We start from the raw sequence: 19,618 nt of genomic DNA on the forward strand, positions 1-19,618 counted from the left end.
CCTTTAATGAAAGTGGGTGAATAGTAGAGCCCTTACAACAGACTTCTAACGTCTGCGTGTACATGCATGTGTTCACGCGTTACGGTGCTGTACTGTATACATTGTATACACATTGGTCCCTTCACCATCTTAATGTTTACACAACCTTAGTTATTTGCCAAACAACTCACGTTCCGATTTGTAGATCTTAAAAACTCTGTGTCAGGGATGGAGTTTGCACCAGTCGGTAAATACGACAAATGCGTTATAACCCCTATGGCGTGTGGCGTAAGCATATATCTACTGTATACAAGGTAGTTTTCAAGGATTTAAAATTTATTAGCTTTATTTGATCATAAAACAAGATTACGGGGTTAGTACCAAGGGAAAAGACGGGTCGTAACCTTCGACCCAACTTGGATAAAAAAAGGGCCGGAAAGGTAAACACAGAGATTGCATACGTCATACACAAATATCAGTGTACAATATTGTGTCAACGAGAGACGAAATCATGGGTGAAATCTGGGTCCAATCTGCACGCTGCATATTTATAAGTCGATATACATTAACAGAAGACTAATATTTGTATTCCATTGTGAAATATTTCCTCTTCTGCCAACAGAAAAAAAATTATCGATTACCAAAGTGTACTGCGATAAATGTAGAATTCTTTTGTGAAAAACTGCCATATAGTATGTTCTCAGTTCTTTTTAACGGCGTAGAGGGTCTACTTGAATATCGTTGAGCCTCGAAGCTTTGGTTTGCACGCTAAATCAAACAGGTCTTGACTGACCAAACTCACGATTAAATCATTATGTGGATACGCTTATTATAAAGTAAGCACAATTGAAGGCTTATCAACAGTGTACTTTTCAACGCTATGTGTGAAATACGCCTTTTCACACCCGCCCATTGTCCATCGCACGAAATCTGATTACACATGTGTAAAGCCCTGGTTGGTGTGATCATTAGTTGCGTTCCCCTCTACACACAGCTTACTTTGTAGACATGTGAGTTAAAACTAAGCCGTCATGGTAATGCATGTGATAATGGTGTTTGTATTAGGCCTACATCTCATCAAATACTCTACTCAATATTATTCAAAATCGAACGGTTTTTTTCCTCTCCAAATATTGTATACGTTTGTAAATTTATCTTGACATTGTCGATTTCTATCACCAGTCGAGGAGAATAATATGTTAATTCGTTCTATGTATAAGACGTATTAAGTGTGGACGTCCTTATACCGTAAAAGATGTAGCGAACCACATTAATTGAATCATCTTTGAAAAAGAAACCACAAAATACATTTAGAGGACATTTAGAACCAGTACTGTTCATCAAAGTTTCAATATTCACAACTCTATCTCTTTTACAATGTAAAATGGAGGAGCGAGCCAAATATCGTTGAACAAAGACATAATGCTATTTCGTGAAGACTTAATACAGTCATATTCACCACTTCCATGTCAAACAGAACATCAGCCACACAGGGGCCAATAGGTCAAGGTATTTTGGTACCAATGGAACCTGGTGGAATGGGCCATTTTAAAATAATGTATGACCTTGTAAACTGGGTCAACATTTTGTCCGTTTTGTATAATTATCATCTTGTAATTGTACGGAAACTGTCTTCATTTCGCAAGTCGACAGAGGAAACATCACCTCGATTGTACTTGAACACTCCACTCCCAAACCTAGTATATTTCATACGACACGCGTGCACGCACGCACGCACGCACGCACGCAGCGCAGACATGCAGGTACGCACACAGACAGACAGACAGATGTACACATACATACATACATACATACATACATACATACATACATACATACATACATACATACATACATACATACATACATACATACATACGTACATTAAATCTCGTAGTAGCTAAACTAAACTAATGCACAGGAAGTAGAGATCTGCGTAAACAAACCCATTTCTCTGAGTAATACATATATGTTGCTATAACTCTTCGGCGTAATAATAACTATTGAACAATTGTAGCCTTTATACGTAGGTGGTCTAACGTACTTGATGTATATACACAGTGAAGTATACATATCATATAAAATGCTGGTTCATACCAGCAAATGTATACTTATATATACAGTTAGTCAATCATTGGTAGTGGGTACAGTGACCTACAGATACTGTCCAGGGTTAGTACTTATGAAGATGTAATCTTCGTCAACCAGCCAGAGGGTTAAGTGTTATTTTGTCCTCGTCCGAAATGTTGTTATCCTAATGATTTTGTTTGTTATATTTGTTTATTGAATAATTAGGGGCGGATGTTATCTTTGTCTTTTGGATGTTATCTTTGTCCTCAATGTAAAACACACAAATGTAAATTGTTGAGTCTTAGTTCTCCTTGCATGTATATACTGACTATCCTTGGCTCATTTCTATCGTCAATGTAGCAAATATCCTCTGGGGATAAACCCCGAGGACGAAGGCTGGGGCACGCTCAAAAACGAGGGGTATCAAGAAAAAAAGTCCAAGTGAGAAACTCCACAAACGCATATACAGTTTATTTTGGCAGGTTGCCAACTTGAATGTAGTCGGTAGGCACCTTGCTAGACTCTCTACAATACGATACACCAGTTGACGAATACCCCAACGAGACATGACACACAAGTTACTCACAAAATCGGGAAATAGCTAGTTATCAAATAACAAAACTACTTGGATTCTGTAATTAATTCAGACGGTGTGTCTTACGATAATGTGGAGAACTATTTGATTTCTCGATGGACTTATTGAAACAGTGCTAGTGTAGTGACCCTTATTGGTGACCACCCATATAACAAACGGTATAGAGTTGTACATGCATGTACGTGGGAAACGTCGTCGCCAATTCGGAAATTCAGAAATACACCCCAAAATGCCTTCGTAGAAAAAGGAAACAGTTACACGGGAACAAAATGCACGTCTCGAGAGCCACAGCTGAGTTTACAGATACAATGTTGTTCAAAGCACCTGACCAATAAGTTTACAATGCTGTGTGTTTATTAGCGAGGCTAATCTTATTAATCAATTAATCAAGTCCACAGGTGTGCTTGTTTTGCAGCTAAAAACTTGATCCCCTCGTAATCCTGTATATATTGTACCGTGACATTTTAATATTACATACCATAACGATAACAGGTGCTTACGAAATAGACATACACTGTTACTATACAAATAATTAAGATGGCTACACTGAAACCAAGGAACACTTTCCATTAACTTTGGCAATTGAGTAAATTAATAAAAAGGTCAGAATGTACACGATGGCACAGCAAAAGGTGACATTCTTTATATCAACTCTATTTCATTGCAGGATACGAGTCTCGTGTTGGAATTTATGGCTTTCCCACGGTGAATTCTAGGCAGACTGCTTCAATCAGACCGTCTCGTCCTAACCACCTTGAAGACACGGCTTTTGCTAGGTCTCAAGTGGATTATATACATTTGTTCAGCACAGACAATCCAGATCAGTGGTTGACCTTTTGCAGCTCGTTATGGGAATTGCCTTTATTCGGTGTTTACACAGCATTTACAGAACAGCATTCCATTTAATCACAGCCGAATGGATTTGATGCACGGTCTTTTTACTTCGCTATGTTGCCGTCTCTGAACGGATAATTGTCAGAAAGAATTTTGTTTCTAATTCTTTTTGACGATGCGCGTTAGCCCTTTAGATTTTACAAAGACCATCGCGGCGTTTTCTACATTTGAGCTCATTAAAAGTGACTTATGTAGTTACTTTGTTGATCATTTAATACGTTGATCGATGTAATCGTATCTAGGGCTTGCTACTACTAGTGCATGTCTATACAGAAATGGTCTGACTTTAGATAGCAATACAGAAAACTTGTAATAATTTGTTTATTCTCTGGAAGCGGTTCAAATGGGTATTTGAGGTACGTTATCAGTTTATGAAAGAACAACTATCTTTATTTAAAGTCACGGGTGAAATTCCAGCGTGTACGGAAGGAAATGTACAAACATGCATCTTCACAGAGAATAATTAAGGGAACAAAATCGAGACTGCCTGCACAGTGATATTTTGGACAACCATTAATTAACTACTCTCCATAACACACTCCATTGAAATGTAACACAGAACGATTTGCAAACAAAAAAGAAATGAGTATCTTTACTCAAACCATTTTGTATTACAGCTGTAGACAAATAAGTGGGCGTTTCCATGGCGCTTGAACCGGGAAGAACTATAACGGCGTGCATTGACCAGGGTATGATCTACACAGTTTAATATGACAGGTATTCACAACAACCAAGCAAAACGCGGATCGAAAGTTGCTATTAATGGAAAATTAGTAATTTAGTGTGTTCAATCAGGAAATGGTCATTATAGTAACGACATTTAATGAGGGGGGGGGGCTGAAGAGAAAATATGTTGGTTAAATGTTTTTGTTACCCCCTCCCCCAGCTCAAAAATTGTGATGCCCCACAAATTATCTTGGTTATCACTAGCCTCATAATTAAACATAGGCAAATGAAGTGAAAATCACTGCAGCGAAACCACATGAAATTTGGCAAATGCACAATGTAAACGATTACTCCTGAAATTTAATTTAGTTCAAAGAGACAGAATTAGAAATCAAGGGCAAAAATATTTTCAAGGCCCCTCTTCGCATCTCAATTTTCTTCCATTCCCTCCCAAGCTCTCCTCAGCCCCCTTCTCCCCCCTACCTTAAATGTTGCGTGTTCCCTAATTGAGTTTCTTAACACAGTTTAGTGCAAGACAATAATTCTTAGTTCACTTGTTAGGTTAGTAGCTATGACATCATCAAATGTCATGATGAAAGGACCAATAAAACAAAGTCTAGAAAGAAACATCCAATAAAGTATCCAGTCCAAACATGCAAAGCATTATGGGAAAATACGAGGCTTTGACCGAGTTGGGCAACTTGAAACAGACACAAACACACACACACACACATACACACACACACACACATACATACACATACACACATACCTCTTCACATCCTTCTTACTTGATTCGCTCTTTTTAAAAAAAAAAACTATTCTTCAAATGTATTTAATCCATACCAAGTTCTGTCTATATTTTTGTTACATTATTTCATTATCGATAAATACCTTTTCTGAAACAAGATTTATTAATTTTTTGCTAATTTCCTTCCACGTTACACATTTCAAAAGTTTTTTTAGTGTTATGTCATCGTGTATTTCTAATGTATGCACAAACTCGGATGACGTCATCGCTCTACATCAACAACTACATCTCTCGATTGTATGGATCCTCACCCAAAATTGTCCAAAACTCTCGATAAAGTACGGAACAATTCAGAGTAGGCCAACGACAGATAATTTTGAACACATACAAAACACCAAGAAGTCGCAAAATTTCGCTGGTACCTTAACCTTCAATTGGAGATACTGTAGGAACATGTATTACTAACTAAAAGTGACACCATCCTTCCTTGGTACACTTCTCCCCTAAGGCTATATTTTATTGCGGATGATCACCGGCCTGCAAATATTTTATGTTTCGTCATATTTATTTCATTCTTTTGAACGTCAACGACTTTAGCCTGGTATCCATGCGGTTTGGGATTTGAAGTTTTGCTTTCCAATAACAACTTGAGCAGAAATCCGCATGGATTCCAGGCTACGATGACTTGGATGCTAAATTTACCCTGCAATTGAGGTAACGGGTAAAAACGAGTTGGCACTGTTGTCTTTAATAGTTTTCATTCACAGTGATATCGTCTGAATGTGTTGCTGCCACGTTAATGATATTGGGTAGTGAGTGAGCTATGAAACGAAGTCTCCGTTTTTCCATTGAAAGTCTCAATGTCACCATAGAAGTCTCCGTTTTTTCCCATTGAAAGTCTCAATGTCACCCCACACACGCTTATTACATACCACAGTCTTTGTTCATACAATGGAATTGCAAAGAGATAGGAACGAGTCACTGTAATACTAAACTATATGCTATAAGCAATCGTGTAGTACTTTTAGCATTGCATAGGAAGGCATACTACTGTTTTCTGTAATCCGAACAAGATTACACGGTGAAGAGTGTGTCAAATTATGTAGGTGAACAATACTAGCCGACCAGAACGGAAGCAAAGTATTGAAATGAAGCTGACTAAGGGTTGGAACAGCCTTTAGGCATAGTCGAATTTCGCAGTCTAACAAAGACAGTTCGTCGCCAACTAGTGAGTATATCACCTACTAAAGGATTATGGAAAAAACGGACAAAAACCTTAGCACCGTGAGATGGGATTTCCACAAAGCTGAGTGTAGGTCAGAGATTTGATTTCTTGCGTTTCTTTGACACCGTATGGCTTTAGAAAGTCAGACGGATGCCGGCATACATAATCTTAAGTTATGCAAGGGAAAATGTATTGATTATCAATTACGTTGAAATTTGAAGAATTCAAGTCTAGGTTAAGACATCAACAAGATGCTGTTGTAAAGGTGGCCATCAGGGTCAATTCACATAACCTATAAAGAACCCGACATATTTTGAAACTAGTAAATACCCCGCATGATACAGAAAGCGTGAATTTTGCTAAGGTCATTCGCAGCTAAAAGTGTCGACTATGAGATAAATTGGAGGAGTTTTAACGAGTTTGTCAGTCATTCACGACATCTCCAACATCATTAGCAAATTTTCATGTAACGAAGTATTGTCCACGAGAGCTGAAAAAATACATGCACCCTTCACTCATGTGCGACCCACTCGTCTCCTTACACCACAACTAGCAATTGATTTACTGCATGGTTGTCAGTAGCGATTTGACAGATGTTATGATATTACAGTACAATGGTGGCAGCGATGGGATCTGGCAGTTGTGGAATATGTCCCCGATCGAGCGCCGATTTGTAAAATGTAAACCCCCCCCCGCGCACGCACACACACACACACTGCCCAGCCCAGCCCCCCTGCAATTACCAACGACTACCATAAGCAAATACAGAAACTGTTGGGATGCCATCAAGACAATATACCACAGTTCCTGACGAGATTCACATACGAATATTCCTTCTAATAGAGTCCGAAAGAAATAACTGATATGACTGGGGATGGAGGTGCGCCCTCAATCACGATTGACGAAACAATGACTGTTTAGGTTTAGGAGACATAAGGTATTCATTAAAGTCTGTACATTACATTGGCAATTACATGTTATGACTTTGTAGACATGAAACCTTAGAAAAACACAGCTTTCTCAATTTTTGTTCATCGTGGAATGTTTCCGTCCGCTTGAGTTCAGCGACATCAGCGACTCGCACAAGCTGTGCACGTGTATGGTGTTCGCAAACCGCTCTGTTCACTTCGTTTGAGCAGGGTTTCAATCCTAGGTTCTCGCAGTGTTCGTTTTGTTTTCACACCATGAAGTTTACAAATATAATCGTAATCCCCACCGAGTATTATTTACGGCAGAGGGTAGGTGAGAAAATGGGAGGGTTGAAATTGTTGCCACTACTTGAAGTCATTTTATAAGTTATTGAGGAGGGAGGGGTCTTGATTTTTTAAAACAAAGATAAAGATCTTTGATAAACAAAATGAATAGAATACAAGTTATTTAGTAAAATAATGGAGTATGATTTCTTGAACTCTCTTCACAAAAACACACGTATACCAAACAATCCAGTTGCAGATATCAAGTTAATACAAAGCTGGTTGTATAACTCCTGTGAACAATGAAGTTATTGCATGTTTCTCAAACAAGAAACTATGCAGTTGAACCAGATTTGATAAAAAATGGGGGGGGGGGGCGCGATTGGGCAAGTCACGAAATTCAGAGGAGGAAAATTATCTAAACTTAGTCTAATCAAATGAGAAAGCTTACGATAAGTATAATTTGGAGGAATGTACAATAACAGTACGAGAATTAGAGAGCTACCTTTAACTACCACAATCTTCCTAAATTTGGGAAGAAGATGAATAAAGTTAAACCTATCCCCTGTCACAGTTGTCGGTCTAGCAGTAGACGTCAGACTGTTCAGTTCTCGATTAAAGAAAAGCAGATACCTGATAAGAAACCTGATACTTCCATTTCCCACAGTGATGACACCGCGGATGAAGTTATCAGGGAAGAATTTGGAAGCTTAGATGACACCTTATCCTCTGATGATTATGACTTACAGTTTACAACAAGCCTTCATACAACACATAGCCCCCCCCAACTGGTTTGTTGTATAGCAAAATAATTATGCAAATTTAAGTTTCAAAATGAAAGTTATGGTCAAAAGTCTGTCTGAATATTAACCATACCTCTAACAATGCGGACGTACACATTTGAATGGTGTCTCTCGGGATGGAATTTCCAAAACAATCTACTATTGATCTTGGAGATGAACACATGTATCAAACTTTTGCAAAATGTGCTGTTTGTCACAAATTTGGCTGCAATTTTGCTATAACGGTCATAGATGTGAAAGTAAGTGACATATGCATATGTCTCCAAGTCATGATGGAAATATCATTATCACATTTTTTTTGAAAAGCTACAAAATCCAATTTTGACTATTTGACCTGAAGTTCAAAGGTCAAGATCATCTTTGGTAATATAGGTGTAGGTTCTTGAATGGTGTCTCGTTGTATTACACAAGTTATGATGCAAATTGTGAAATTTTGCTATATAAATATGACCACCATTCGGCCATATTTGGTCGCAAAACAAAGTGACGTTCACATGTCTCATGTGGTATGTTATCTTTGTGCCAGTTTGGTTGAAATCGGTTGGTGCATACCAGAGATATGATGGTGAACATACGCACGCGAACAGTACGCACGGATGGACAGACGCAAAGATGGAATCCACCATAATAGCATCTTCGGGCGGTGACCGATAGGGCTATAACAACACCATGCATTGGCAGAGTGGCAGGCTCATGGAGAACAGCTCTTATTAGAAATGAAGACATCCATGATATAATTCATTACATTAATTTAATGGGGGGGGGGGAAACATTCGAATTTTGACTTTAGATAGGGGAGTTCCCTAAAAAACAAAGGGTTCCTGAAAAAATAAAAAGTTAGCAATTTCTCACCCACCCCAGTGTGCCATAAATAATGAAAGGTCCCTTAAAGACCTAATTTCACGCTGGCAAACTATTTACATGGTTGGCACCTCAATGCCTGCAGACCTTCTTACTGATACTAGACCTTAAAAGTCACGTCCTGCTCGACACACGTATTGTGCATGTATTATCAAATACGTGCACACTGCATGCAGTTCAGTTTACAACCGGTCGTTTGTGGAAGCAGTTTCTATCTGTGGACCTTCGTAGACTTGCTCATTTCATTACGCTCGTGGTTTTCGAACACCAGTTCATAGTCAAAGTTATAACTAGCTACAGCACACGATTAGGGTACAGTCATTTGATAATATATATATATACCGACATATTATACGAGGGGTGTTTGTGCATTGCAATTGTTAAATGTTAATTCATCACGGACATCATCGACACTCTATTCGTTGCTAAGCGATACCATGAGAATAGGGATTGCAGAACATTTCTGAAACGAGAAGTTCCGACATTATACCCTCCTAAAATAAATGGCATCGGTACTCACCACCGAAGACAAAGCCAGATCCATCAAAATGCTCATTCTCCAGAGTCCTTGTGACCAACTTTCCTTTACAGACGATCGTTAAAAAAAACGATTCAAAAGATATCTCAGGCGCAATCAAAACAGTAATGAGTTGTATGATATTGCTTCTTATTAATTCTCGACTGATATGATATATAATGGAGCAGGTACGTGACAGATGATTTAGCCTAACCTTCGCTGATCCCCATCAGCTGATGCAGTGTGTTTAAACTTGGGTGGTTTCCTGGACACCGTCTCTGCAACCTTGATCTAGTAACTGCGAGGGCCAGGGTAACTTTCTACACCATTTAGTCAGGGTAAATAACCAACGTAAGTTGGTGACAAGTTCCATCTGTTTATTTATCCTATTTTGCCAGACTGTTTTAACGAAGCGTAATGTACATTCACATATGATATATACACAGTCATTATGAAGTTGTTTCAAAACCAGTATTTGTAAAAAGAAAAAGAAAAAGAAAAATGTCATACACAAAATGTCAATACAAAGAAAAGTTTTGTTTGTGAGTGTTTATAATATTGAAGACTGCATTAATTGTATGTCATAGTAGATTTACAAATTCCGTCGACGTGTATTCGGTGGAGCGTGACTTATTAATTCAGTTTGGGTCATCATTTTCCGTTCCATAGCCCACGTTATTTGCTAAATTCAATTACAAATCACGCTGTTATACCGTAAAAGTGATTTAAATGACAGACTCTAAATGCCACAAAACTGTTTGAAAACAAATTGCCAAATCTTCGAAAAATATTCAAAGGTTTCATTGTTTTAGTATTCCATTCACTTTGTTAATTTTATGCACTGTAGACTTTCAAGATTAAGTTATTGTATCCCCTCCCCACATACACACACACACACACTTTCTCATCATATCTCGACACCTTTCGTTACATTGTTATCGACTCATCTGGAAAATTAATCGCATTGTTAAATTTTTCGGCCGGCAATTTGAAAAGAAATTGATCGATAAAAATTCATGACCCAGATAATATCACTTATTGGGTACGTCTGAAAATGATTTTCCGACAATAAGCATCCCCTGTGTATAATTTGACCTGTATGACCTTCCCGTTTTCAGCACTTTACTTGGAGCCACTTCACATACAGACCGACACTTACGTGTAGAGACACAGCCAGAAGAGTCAGGCTGAGTAGTCCCGTCATGCACTTCGGCAATGAAACGGGTCATTGCCTATAGACATATTAATTGGGGGTGTCATGAGAAGTGACGACAGAAAGTTTCAAAAACTCGGCTTCTGTTTCCTTTCTCTGGATTGTGGTCGACAAGGTCAGAGATGTCAAGGTCATTGCCTGGAATCAAAGTAATGAAAGCAGCAAACGGTGAGAGTGTGAGGGCATTTCAGGAAGTCCAGGAAGGAAACTGAAGATGACCGTGACACGTGACTGCCATAATATGATTAAGGAGGTGAAAAACACAGGACAAAATAAGGTTTTTTTTCGCGTAACTTATATGTGGTATGCGTCGTTTCTTTTAAAGAAAAACGAAAATTGAATTGGGCTTTTGATTCCATTCAGCTATTTGCGACATTAAAATTGACAAAATAGATGAGTTGTAACAGTTATGAAAGTTAAAGGCTCAGTTCGGATATAAAAGGATGAAATAATCTTCTTTTTTAAATCTCTGGCAGAGCTTTATTACATATCAAAAGTTGGCTTAGAACAAAAGAATGGTCCCATGTAATCCTATGTAATCTTATGGTTCCACTGGTAAGATAACAGTGATGATAGAACCTGGGATTGAAACCTTGGCCTTTAAACACAGATTATGTGATAACTGTTCTTCTTTACAGTCGCTATCTTGTAGTATATCTGCAGTCTTACTCAGACTATATATAGTCCTCAGAAATATAAAGGTGTAGATTTCACAGAGCAACCAAATTTGACATAGAATATGTAACTCGACTCATGGCGTAGAGATTACACCAAGTATTGAAAGTATAAATGCTACATGGATATTATACGTTTCAAATCTACAATGCAATGTACACACTTTTAGAGTCTCGTTCAGCTGTTTACACAATAGTTCCATTTGGAACCAGGCCAAGTGTCAGGAAAGTGATCGAGTATGCGTAAGGCGACACTAATTGAATTGGTTTTAGCGCAAGACGTCAGTTTTGAACTACTTGTCGAAGACGTTCCTGGTGGATTGAGTTGCAATACTAGACGAACATACACTACAAACTGACTCAAAACTGTGTGCTCTATCCGAGGTAAATAACCATTTTTTCCTGGCATCGACATAAAATGGAAACTGATGGATGAGATGCGGTCGGGATTGAATTTGCTGAACAAATATGTGGGGGAAAAATCACATCTATAAGAATAATTATTTGTAACAGAATGTCAATATTTGCCTTTGCCAAATACCACGTTCTTAAACTGTATACCGTTTTGATCGACTGGTCATGATGTAGGGTTATAAACTCACACTATTACACGTAAACGAACTAACGAAAATATCAAATATCAAATTGAAAGAAAAGCGTGTGCACAATGTATGGAAGCTATCAGAGAGAGAGAAAAAAACAGGACAATGTTCTATACCGATAAAAATCGATGATTTCTGAATTCTAAAATTCACTCGACGGGAGAAAGAGTGAAAGCAATTATTGTCACTAAAGCTGGTTTGATGTTACATTCTAAAACATGATATATTCTGACACGTAGAACCCACGTTGATGATATAAATGAAATCCATCTTCTTCTGGAGATTAAGGTGGTGACCACAATCAAGATAATACATAGAGATAAATTAATAATACATAGACATAAATAGACGAACGGACGGACAGACAGACAGACAGACAGACAGACAGACAGACAGACAGACAGACAGACAGACAGACAGACACACACACACACACAGACAGACAGATAGATAGATAGATAGACAGACAGACAGACAGACAGACAGACAGACAGACAGACAGACAGACAGACAGACAGACAGACAGACAGACAGACAGACAGACTAGAAATGGGATATTATGACTTTTCTTTGCTACATATCCACTCACTGGGGTGTAGTGGGCATTGTCTTGGATAAATACACTAACATAATATTTGATAGCATAATTTAGATAATAACCTGAAATATGATATTTTGATCCACCCTGATATACATATCCATATTTTTCACTTCTGCAGTCGAGTGAAACACGATCACATCACGTTGTGCTACTACTAATTATGTTGTCTTTCTTGTCATCAACCTCCCCTGACCTCGGTGTATGGCCACACGTAGAGACCGTGACTGTCGATGACAAGGTAGTGGCCCTGTCAGCACTGCATGATAACTTTCCTAGTTAGAAGTAAACCATGTGTGATGCGTGTCTCGAACGGATACTCGTGTGGGGAAAGCGAGCGCCAATTACATTGCCAGTGTTACGGATGAAAGGGGTGGTGTTACGAGCGTCAAAAACAAAAGTCGGCGTTGGAGTTGCAGAGAAGAAGGGACTTTGTATTAAACGTATACGCCATGAACACAGCCCCTTTTTGGTGCTCCATGAAAAAAAACCCTCAATTATGTCAATACGAACGGTCACATTTACACTAGATACGGGAGCTTTACGCAGCAAGTTGAATTTCAATGGCAAGCATAATGGCATGCATTGCAATATGCATGATGTATACACGCATGCCGGTATGTGTTGTTGTAAAAAAATGTACCTCGTGAAAACATATACAATGAAATTAACAATCATGTGAGAATGACCCAGGGGAACTTGGTGTAATTAATTTCTATCAAAAGGGGAAAACTTTTAGCTTTGTAAATCGTGACGCACATGGCACTGTGACACATTCCCTTGTAGAATACCAACGTTCAAAATTGCAGAATAACGGAGCCGATCTAAGGTTACCGCTGACTCTTCATTCCTAACTGAAAGGTAGTCTGTAGTACTGTTATGTATAGACTGATCAGTGATAAGACACTTAAAGAGAGTGGCATGACTGTGAGTGCAATTCAGGTTGGCTCTAAATGTGGCCCCAGCCAAACTCATCACTCCGTGAACCGACAGTGAGTGCTTTAAAGCTGGTACACAAAGGAGAAATTCAACCATGTCACTTTCGCGTGAACTTTCTCAGTCAAAACATATCTAAAGAGAACAAATATTTTACCTGAAAGTTCAGAGGCATTTACAGAATTAATTTCATATAAAATGTATGACTATTATTCAGTCTGAATAAGCGCCAAATGTTGGATTTTAAAATCATAATATCATGGCAAATATGCACAGCAAATACCAATGTATGTCTTCATTATATTTTAGAGAGAAAAAACGTACCAAGCCATAGTTTAAATACATTTCGAGGCATGCATATTCATTAGAGTTTTAAAAGCCGTCTTACGAGAGCTATCAAAGTACGCTAACAACTCGCATGCATTTGGGAAACCTTTGTGAGACTGGAAGAGACTGAAAACCCCTGATAGACCTCTGTACTTTGGGTTTTTGGGGATTCTGAAAGCTAGCTACCTGTTATTAATGAATGGTACTGTACACGTGCTTCTCATCCAAAGACAGTTACTGTAGAAATGTCCCCAAACCCCTGTATATGTCACCAATAGGTCAATCTTCATAATTAAACTATGCGTTATCGTTCCTATTATCGCCTCAACTGTCGGAGGACGGCGGAATAGGGAATAAGATTACGACTGTTGCTACGACAACGATGACGATTTCCATTACTGCTTACCATTACTAATATAAGTACCACTATTTCTATTACTAGCACTGTATCGACGATGAACTACTAGTAATACGAGTAAAACTACTAATATCCCTAGTCATTCTTGTAGACGGGGTACGGTATCATGTATGTGACTGAATTCCGACTGTTTCATCTTTATTAAGAAGAAGTCAGAATCGAGTCCAGTAGGACTATCACTTTTAGTTTTACTGCTACATTTGTACTTTAAAGAGAAGTCGTCGTAGAATTCCCGTCTTATATTATCTAGTTAATTAAAGTAGAATTAATCAATTGCGTAAGGGACAAAGTCAAAAAGTAAGTTTATACCACGTGGACGTACCTGTAAAACTTGGGTCAGCGGGTTCTTTGTTTCCTCTGAGTCGACTTTTCTCCATCCTCCCGGTGTATTTGGATTATGGTGACCACGATCTGTCCACTCGGATTCTTCAATTTGCGCCTCTCCCATTTTTCATGCGGGGACCAGTTCCAACTTTAGTCAAATCCAGAAGTCAAGTTGTAGCGATGAGCACATACTACAGTAGCAAGGCCGGTCAAATTTTGTCAAATCACCCTCTGCAAGTGGGTCCACTTGAATGACTGTATGCTCCGAGTATCCCTCTTGAAAACAGGCACTGTGTTACCTGGTGAACAGACTTTTCACCAATCCCTATAGAAGCAAAATAGAAACATATTAAAGATCTCTCAATTTCCGTCACGGTGAAAGGGAAAGACTGGGGTGGGTTTTTTTGTCTCTTTTGAAAACACACTTGGGATTGTATCAACTAGTAATCCCCAATAACCAGCGTTCTAATTAACCTTGTATGGCGCATTGTCTGGGTCGATCTGGCAATGTCTATCATTACAAAGAGGCAGGGAAATCATCGCATAGTGTGTACAGAATTAAGTCCCAACACTTGCCTGTCTACAGCACTAGCGATCCTGAGGAGTGGAAGAAAAGAGGAAAGCCGTAACCCAATACCTTACATACCGTGAAAATGTATTTAGAAGTAAAGGCTGAGTAAAATTAAAAGAAGTGTTCTTACGCTAAGAATACAAATTGCAATAAGCTACTCAATAGCAACAGAACACGTTTCGTCTTTAGCAACGCGACGAGGGGTTTTTCTTCTGGTATACGTGTCTAAGGGAACGAGCAAACTTTATGGCGGGGGGGGGGGCGCCTGAGCAACAAATAGGGGTACAAAAACATTTGAGGTGCGAAGAGGGGGGGCGGGGGCTTGAAAATTCTGATGATTTGAAATGGTTACTATGAAATATATCGCTCTTGATCTGTGACTCTTTGAACCAAAAAAAAACAGGAGCAGCCGTTTACTGTGTACATTTCCAAATATCTTCCCCGCAATTATGTTCATTTCAATTACCTAGATCACGAGCCAGCTAGGTGATAGCCAATAGCCAAGAGAATGTTTATGACTGGCTTAATCTCTCTCTCTCTCTCTCTCTCTCTCTCTCTCTCTCTCTCTCTCTCTCTCTCTCTCTCTCTCTCTCTCTCTCTCTCTCTCTCTCTCTCTCTCTCTCTCTCTATATATATATATATTACACACTCAGACACTTTCTCAGATCGAGAGTAAGATTATTTCGAGGTTGAAAACCATATTTAAGTATTCTAAAATAATTCACTGTTTTCCCGACACCCAACCCTACTTCAGCCATTATGGTGATGCTCTCCTCCAAGTCAAGGCTGAAGAGGTTGGCTAAGTATCCGTGTAGGTTAGAGTTCAATATGAGATTTCTCCTTGCGAAGCCCACGTCTAGTGTGAACTTTGACGTCGACATTTGTTATTGTTGGTCATTGTACACTGCTTGTGTGTGTGTGTGGGGGGGGGGGTTACTGTACTATTTTACAACGAAATATCCGTGTAGCACTCGGATGGAGGGTGCGAATATTCTAGAGTTCATTTCGAGGAAGCCTTGAAAAAAATGAGAGCCCTTAGGGGGTAGGGGCACGGATAAAAAAAAAACTTCGACCAAAATATTTTCTCTTCAGCCCTTCCCCCGCCACCGTTCCCTATACGAGAGAACGATACCAAGAAAAAACTGATCTAAGACAATGAAGCAAACAAAGCCTGGTAATTTGATAATAGTGGAGTTGTTAGCAATGGTGGAATTGCAGGAAGGAAAGGATCGTACATTGTCTGTTTTCTCCGGAGATGAAAATTGTCGAAGAGTTCACTCGCAAGCCCCATCTGTTATTATGAAAACCGTCGTTAAAATTATGCAGAGCAGTCGAGACGGCATCTTCAAAGCTAATTTCCACCCCAGGCAGTTTTCAACATCAAATATCTTAATTACTTTAATCTTCAAGCCGGCATGGTTCGGTATAGTCTGTAATGATAGAATTATTAATAACTTGGCAAGAATTATAAAGGAAATAGACTAGGTCCGCTCAATCATAATAGACCCAGAAAATAAAACACGGTTGGGTACCTATTCCGCCCATGAAACTCTAATATCCGGTGTAGACATAAAAAAAAATTCGACTTAAACCATTGTTCTGCCGTTGTTTTGTTCTTCGATATTGTTTCAAGATAATTTCCATGTAGGGAGATATTTGAAGATGTATATGAATCGCGTAAAGGCTAAAGATGACGGCGCCTGACCAGTTTGTTAGTTTCTATGCTTCTGTTGAAATAGGAATATGTAGTACTAGACGACGAACCAACTATATACCATGATGACACATATATACTGTCTGTGTCTCTTTCACTGGATGGTCACAATGTAATAGTATGACAAAACCCCTAGTGAAGTTTACAAACACTGTCCTTCCCTTTTTTCTTCATCTCCGTGATCTGTAACAGTATATCAGTGACTCTTATATACCCTCATCCTGTATCGCCATAATTTTGTTTACGCACGGACCATCTCGATTTACGTCGTAGGAGAACTAATTTCAATTTTATCTATTTCATTGCATAATTAAATTTCACAACGTTAATCATCACTTTTAATATCGCTATCCATGGCTGATGGCATTTCATTGTCACAGATTTTGGATAGACTTGTAATTAATGAATGGATAGTATATTATTTTGACACGGCATCAGATAACAGGACACCTTAATTTATTACGTAACATATTCAACCATCTGCCCATCACGACCTTTTACATTCTGTATTGATTTATTTGTCACTTTGAAGGACTGTTGATTTATATCAGGATTTTTTTCTTCAATTTTTTTGGCAATGTATGTTACTTTATCTGTCTCGCCAAAAGTATACTAATAAATTAATTTTGTTTTTCTAAAACACACTGTACCACGGCGATAAGCTAAGCTAGCCTTTAATGTTTCTTTTCATGTCAATAAAACTTTCTTTCAAATTAATAAAATATTACAGTTGACATTAAACTTTAATCATAAGCGTTCTTTGTTCGCACACTGACGTGACTATGTGTGTGTTTTTTTCCATTGTCTCAACGGTTATAGGTATATGGTTGCCGCCCTAGTACTTATCTGACTATGAAATTCTGTTGCCTGTATCCCGAGGGCATTAAGAATATCTTGTGAAATACGATGAAATTGATATTCTTTCGTATACCAAAAAAACGAGATTGAGTTATCTTCGGATTTCAATTGTGTCTTGATAACATTGCTTGCTGACGGTAAGTGCTGTTTGTACAACAATAACGGAAAAGTACCCTGGGGCAATTGAAAATGACCGTACGTCTGCGCATCGTCTTTATACGCTTTGAATTTCCATTGTCTACACCAACAACTTTTAAATAGACTGATGTATAGCATTGTGTGGAGTTCAAGGTGAATAATTGTATCTGTGGAGTTACTTTCTCACACCTGCTGATTTGACCATTATGACATGTCGTGAAAGTTGCATACACTATATTTAACACATTTATAAATGTGCATTTTTGTCACTGTATACTGTTTACATGGCGTTATCTCAAGTCTCTGTAATATTTTATAGTTTTGTATTCAAATAAAGAATAGACGATGGCGGACGTTCATATCTGTAGTGGGCGACTCTTATTTCTGCATCGGGTCAATGACTCCGGTTTGTTCTGTGTTACAGCAGTCTCAATAATATTTAAAATGTCCACCTTGACTTTGATTCTTCTCCCTCTCTTTTTAAATGCGTGACCCATATGAACGAACTCATTATTGTTGCTGGAATCGCATTACACGTGCATCTGTCGACATTCAGTGCACTATTACATAGAGGGACAACTCAAGTTCACCAATCGAATTTTCTCAAAGCGTACTTAAACACAAAGAAGAACTGACTGATTACCCACAGTGCACCGCAAACCCAACTTACTTGTTCTCAGCACATGTGAGTCACCGGTTTTAATTGGCAATATAAAGTTGGTTGGAGCAGCATTATGGAAATGTGTATTTTCTAATGCGTTTTTATCTTCTTCTTTTTTATAAAGCTAAATAATGCAACTTAAGACAGATTGCAACGATAGTGATATACATGTTGAAAGTGATTGGATAGTTGTAGGCTAAAATATCATCCAATAATTATTTTAAGCGACAGTTCAGTAGCAACCAGAGCGTTAATCGACCGATATTTTGTTGCATTTTTAACATAGGTTTAGGTTTAACGAGAGACCATTACCAATAGAAAGACAATAACTTGCATAATGAGATGTGCGTTCGCCACTTCTAATGGTGTTTCTCAGGCCCATAAAATTATAGTATTTCGTCATAAAATGGCTGACAGATTCCACGCAGCCTTCAAATGTCATTTTGTAACTGCGTATATCTTGATATTTGAAATGCGGCTGAAGAATCTTCAGCCAGACGTTGCAATAAGCGTCATCGTCATCACTACATTGTGTGTTTTCCATCACGAGTTTGAAATTAATATCAGTAGATAAATGCTTACATCAGTTTTCTGCCCATTGACTTTGAGCAGAATACGCTTTGATTGAATCAGCGCCAATCATTTTCATTTCTATCATATTTGATTTGATTTGATTTAAGATTATAAATGGAATGTTTTCATGACCCAGGTTTAGTTACTCTCAATATAGTGTTGAGTGATAACAAATTTATTCAAAGGAAAAAATAATGAAGTAACCACGGTCGTATGAAGTTAAAATATCATTTTGGATGATGAAGATTAACTGTAAGTTTAGTTTGGATCCCAGAAAACTTGAAATGGCTGCGCATGCGATTCTGAACTCTCCCGCCGCTCTGATATCACAGGTACGATTTCGTGCTTCATCGTGAATCATTATTATAAGAAGATTCGACTGAATCTTTGCTAACTGCTATAAGGGGACGATTAGCGCAAACGTTTACGACCATAGGCGATGAATCATCCCATCGCG

This window comes from Glandiceps talaboti, chromosome 2, assembly GCF_964340395.1.
Source record: "Glandiceps talaboti chromosome 2, keGlaTala1.1, whole genome shotgun sequence".
Taxonomy (NCBI): Eukaryota; Metazoa; Hemichordata; class Enteropneusta; family Spengelidae; genus Glandiceps; species Glandiceps talaboti.